This window comes from Myxocyprinus asiaticus, chromosome 16 (genome assembly GCF_019703515.2).
Source record: "Myxocyprinus asiaticus isolate MX2 ecotype Aquarium Trade chromosome 16, UBuf_Myxa_2, whole genome shotgun sequence".
Lineage (NCBI taxonomy): Eukaryota > Metazoa > Chordata > Actinopteri > Cypriniformes > Catostomidae > Myxocyprinus > Myxocyprinus asiaticus.
In genome coordinates, this window is record NC_059359.1 from 40,793,905 (window position 1) to 40,799,904 (window position 6,000).

A 6,000-nucleotide genomic window follows, 5' to 3' on the forward strand; every position below is an offset into this window, starting at 1 on the left:
GCTACAGAGACGGAGAGTGAACTAACCTCTGTAGCTTCGGCCGCGAGAGCTCTCTCCGCGAGGGCGGTGTTATTTCCCTCGAAACGAGCATAAAAAGTATTTAGCTCATCCGGTAGAGAGGCAGCGGTGTTCATGGCGGAGTTTTTATTCCCTTTAAAGTCCGTGATGATGTTAATTCCCTGGCGTTTTGCTGTTTTTCGGAGGGCATAACTGGCTTGTTTATGCTCCTCCGCATTCCGGGAATTAAAAGCGGAGGTCCGCAAATTAAGTGCCGTGCGAACATCGCTATTGATCCATGGCTTCTGATTAGGATAGATTCGTACAGTTCTGGTTGGAATCACTTCCTCTACGCACGTTCTGATGAAACACATTACGCTATCAGCGTAAAGCTCGATGTCATCATCAGAGGCGGACCGGAACATCTCCCAGTCCGTGTGATCAAAACAGTCTTGTAGCATAGAGTCTGATTGGTCCGACCAGCACTGGATCGTTCTGAGGGTGGGTGCTTCCTGTTTCAATTTCTGCCTGTAAGCGGGCAGAAGCAGAATGGAAGAGTGGTCCGATTTGCCAAATGGTGGGCGGGGGAGGGATTTGTAGCCATCCCAGAACGGAGAGTAGCAATGATCCAAAACCCAGTCCCCTCGTGTGTTGAAACTAATGTGCTGGTGATATTTTGGTGCGACTGATTTTAAACTGGCTTTATTAAAGTCCCCAGTCACAATGAACGCGGCCTCAGGGTGCGCGGTTTCCTGCTCACTTATACTCCCATACAGTTCCTTGAGTGCCCGGTCTGTGTTGGCTTGTGGGGGAATGTACACAGCAGTGATAATGACCGCTGTGAATTCCCTCGGTAGCCAGAATGGTCAACACAGAAGCATAAGAAATTCCAGATCAGGAGAGCAGAAAGACTTGATGGAATGTAAGTTCCTCTGATCACACCAGGATTTGTTGATCATAAAACATACACCACCTCCTCTAGTTTTACCTGAGAGGTCTTTCGCTCTGTCCGCTCGGTGCACGGGTTCAATGGCTGAGTCTGGAATCTCCACAGACATCCAAGTTTCTGTTAGGCAGATAATGCAGCAGTCCCTCGTCTCTCGTTGGAAGGAGATCCGCGCTTTCAGCTCGCAGAGCTTTTTATCCAGAGACTGAACATTTGCCAGTAGAATAGTGGGTAGCGGGGGTCGATTTGCGCGGCGTCTTACTCTGATGAAAACACCGGCTCTGTTTCCCCTTTTCCTCCTGCGTTTCCGCGGCCGTGCTGCCCAAACAAAGGGCTCCGCTTGCATGTTTGTAAACAGCGGGTCGGCATTGAGGAATGTGAAGTCCGGTTTTCGGTGTGAGATCGCTGAACCAATGTCCAAAAGTGTTTGTCTGTCGTAGACAATAAGGCAGACAACATCCAAGACAAAAAACATAAGAATTGTGAACAAAACAAACAAAACAAACAAAACATTGCTATGTTGTGTCGGAGCTCGCAACGCAGCAGCCATACTTGGCGCCATCTTGAGTCCACAAGTGATTTAACCTCTAGAAAAGAGCACACCTTTTTACTATTCTGGCTCAATTATTCATCAAATACCATATTTGCTGCTGCCATTTAATGTAAATGCATAATTTACATATTACTGTCACACTCAGTAAATGTTGTATTGCCCGCAAACACAGTTGCTCGAGGAAAGCAGCATGTTGTGGTAGCCCTGCTGCCAATGTTTATGATAATGGAGACACCGACTATAAGAATACTGGGCTTGGCCGTGATCTCAGCTGAATGCTGATGCCTGCCCAAACTTGAGCACCTGCTAGCCTCAATGTTAGCTGCTGACTGATGTGATCTATGTTCAACCTCGCTTCAAGTGTCTTCGGCCACATTCACTAATGGTCCAAATACTAGTTCACTGCCACTGCAATATTTTGCCATGCTTCTGCTGATCTGCTTGTCTACGCACCACTGCAGCCGTAATGAGCCCCAAATTTGCAACTGCAAATCCTCTTCTCCAACGCATGCAAACCCACTGCGAAATCCTCTACTTACATGTGTGTTCAAGCCTGGAAACACTGCAACTGCGGTGCTCCTGCTATTGGCTCAATACATCTCCAAAGCAGCGCAAACAAACTGTCCAGGTACCGCAATTGTGGTGCTCCTGCTATTGGCTCAACACATCTCTGAAGCAGCACAAACATGCAGTCCAGGTGCCACAACTGCGGCGTGTCTTCGGGATGTGGGACCACTTATCCCATGACACCGTAACGCTGATATGTTTCTCTGCTTAACCGTTTCATATTATGCTACAATCTATGCCAAATTAATCACTACCCATTTTAGTAATTGACAACAATTGGGCTGCTTCAGGTCACCTCTAAAAAGTTTGCCACAAGCCGGCATCTCCACATCAATCATTTTCATCCAAACGTATATGCTGTCCCGTCAAATACTGTGCTTGATGTTTCAGCCCGTTCGTATAGCAGAGTCAATTTAAAATGCAGTATAAATACGTGAAAATGTGGGATCTTCCACCGAACACTGTGCAGTTCCATACTTGAGGATTCAACCACTTTTGCAGTGCTGAGCGAGCTCTAATGCAGTGAAGGCCCCCGTTCGATTGCAGGATTGACTCGCCTGCTCAGGGGGCAGCCAAGCCCCACTCCCGTGGGGTTCGCCCATTCACTGCGCGGGTCCCTCCCGTCAAATTACTTACACTATATTGCCAAAAGTATTCGCTCGCCCATCCAAATAATTGAATTCAGGTGTTCCAATCACTTTCATGGCCACAGGTGTATAAAATGAAGCACCTAGGCATGCAGACTGCTTCTACAAACATTTGTGAAAGAATGGGCCGCTCTCAGGAGCTCAGTGAATTCCAGCGTGGTACTGTGATAGGATGCCACCTGTGCAACAAGTCCAGTCGTGAAATTTCCTCACTACTAAATATTCCACAGTCAACTGTCAGTGGTATTATAACAAAGTGGAAGCGATTGGGAATGACAGCAACTCAGCCACGAAGTGGTAGGCCACGTAAAATGACAGAGCGGGGTCAGCGAATGCTGAGGCGCATAGTGCGCAGAGGTCGGCAACTTTCTGCAGAGTCAATTGCTACAGACCTCCAAAGTTCATGTGGCCTTCAGATTAGCTCAAGAACAGTGCGTAGAGAGCTTCATGGAATGGGTTTCCATGGCCGAGCAGCTGCATCCAAGCCATACATCACCAAGTGCAATGCAAAGTTTTGGATGCAGTGGTGTAAAGCACGCCACCACTGGACTCTAGAGCAGTGGAGACGCGTTCTCTGGAGTGACGAATCACACTTCTCCATCTGGCAATCTGATGGACGAGTCTGGGTTTGGCGGTTGCCAGGAGAACGGTACTTGTCTGACTGCATTGTGCCAACTGTGAAGTTTGGTGGAGGGGGGATTATGGTGTGGGGTTGTTTTTCAGGAGCTGGGCTTGGCCCCTTAGTTCCAGTGGAAGGAACTCTGAATGCTTCAGCATACCAAGAGATTTTGGACAATTTCATGCTCCCAACTTTGTGGGAACAGTTTGGGGATGGCCCCTTCCTGTTCCAACATGACTGCGCACCAGTGCACGAAGCAAGGTCCATAAAGACATGGATGAGCGAGTTTGGTGTGGGAGAACTTGACTGGCCTGCACAGAGTCCTGACCTCAACCCGATAGAGCACCTTTGGGATGAATTAGAGCGAAGACTGCGAGCCAGGCCTTCTCGTCCAACATTAGTGTCTGACCTCACAAATGCGCTTCTGGAAGAATGGTCATAAATTCCCATAAACACACTCCTAAACCTTGTGGAAAGCCTTCCCAGAAGAGTTGAAGCTGTTATAGCTGCAAAGGGTGGGCCGACATCATATTAAACCCTATGGATTAAGAATGGGATGTCACTTAAGTTCATATGCGTCTAAAGGCAGATGAGCGAATACTTTTGGCAATATAGTGTATGTCTGGAGGTGGCATAAGGTTGAGCCTAAGGCAGCAGGGGCCCGCTCTCGTCACGGGCAGAACTGCCCGGGTGGTAGGAGGTTTCCTCCAGCGCAACAGCAGCTCAAGTGAGAGCTCATTTCCAAACGGCGGCAACAGCCACTGTTTCTTCAGTGTTTCTGCCTATTTTTCACTCTACTTATTCTCTACCTATCCTGTACAAAAGTATTTATTTATTTAAAAGTGGAAAACAAAAGGAGAAATTTTTGAAGAATCTTTACACAGCTCTTTCATTCTTTCTTTTAAAATGACAATTCATAGTAACCATGTCTGTTGAGCTCCAACCAACAAGCACCATAAAAGAAACCCCGTCCACCATGCTGCTCGTGCCAGAGCCAGGGAAACTGAGAAGTGATCTCAATACCGGCCTGCTTGTTTTCTACTGATTTGAGAACCGAACAATGATGTAACTGACAACAATAATACATATCCAGCCCACAAACATGCACAGCATGTCTTTGCTTCTGTGAGACTAGAGGCGTTGTGCAATTCCAATGTAGATAAATAATAAACAAGAGAGTAAAAAAACAACAATTTGTTTTGAATCACAATACATGAAATATAAAGAGAATAAAGAACATTTATTAGTACTATACATCCCAAGACACCTCCAAAAGATACCTGCATTAATAAATATGAATAAACTCAAGCCACTTTTTCAGTATCCGATTTGCGGTCCACTCAGAATGATCAACTCTGTATGCATTCAGGTATGAAATACCTTAGCTGATTTAGTCCAGAATTAATTGCTAATTTTCCGCAAACTTGCCACAAATTCGACACTGATCATTTTTGCATGCAAATGAGCTTTGCGGAAAACTTACAGCAAATTGCCCATTATTGTCAAAGGTTCACTGCAGGTCACCACTACCGGTGAAATGCTGTAAACTTCTGGCAAACATTTGTGGTGAATCACAAGCTCATTTGCATGAGAAAATAATGAGTGGCAATTTGTGGCAAGTTTGTGGTTAGTTTGCCAGAACTCTCGAATTTTTGTAAGGGATGTCATGAACATTACCGAAAATTTGCTATTATTCTTCTTCCTTCGAAATGTAACTACAAGCCAGCAGGCCAAGGTAACCAGGGTAGTTTGGGGTAGGGAACAGGGTTTTGGGAGGGATATAGCCAAAAATACACCTCTTCATCTCTGCATCAGCTGCTTCGCTGCCAGGTTTGTTTGCATGACTCTTGAAGGGTGAGGTTAAAACAAACTAAAAACTTTGCTTGACTGCAACGCAGCATTGCATATGTCAGCATTGAAGTGTCAGTCATGTCAACCGAAGAGCAAGTTATGACATTTTGATTAAAGATTATTAGGTCATTTCTTTTTATCTTTCACACTTAAACCAGTAACAGGTTTTTTAAAATAAATAGAGTACATATTAATTTAATGCTGACTTTAAGACATTATTAACTGAAAATGTTACCCTACCCAAAAGTACATGTCTAGCCCAGTGTGTTGCCTTTGGTTACTGCACGTGTGAGAACTAATGCTGTTTTTGTCGATGACTTTGACACAACATTTTATTTGATTTTTTTATCAGGATGTGCTGCAAGCTTTGGTGGAAGTGAAAATTACAGTATCGGTGCATAAAATCTTAAATTTGTATCTGTTCCTCAAACATTAAATGACTTCAGAAGACTTGGAAAATATGCACATGCATAAGGATACAATACCTCCCTCTCATCAGCCTTCTGCTAAGATATTGACCTGGAGTGATGTGAATACTGACCTGGAAGTAAAATTTCTCTTTGGTTACCACTTGTAAAAGGTCATGTTGTTTAGATTGCCACCCTCTGGGAGAGAGTGACTGTGGTGCCACTAAATGAACAGTAGAGGGGGAGAAGCAGTCTGAAAAAAATTAAATGAACACTCGCCAGCCGTTTTGAAAACCAAAACCACTGAAAACCATTTTTTTTTTTGCTAATGTTGTTAACACATTAAAGGTGCTGAAAGCAATTTTAGCCATTTTGCTTATTTCTGCCATTTTGCTATTTTATTAATTTTGTTA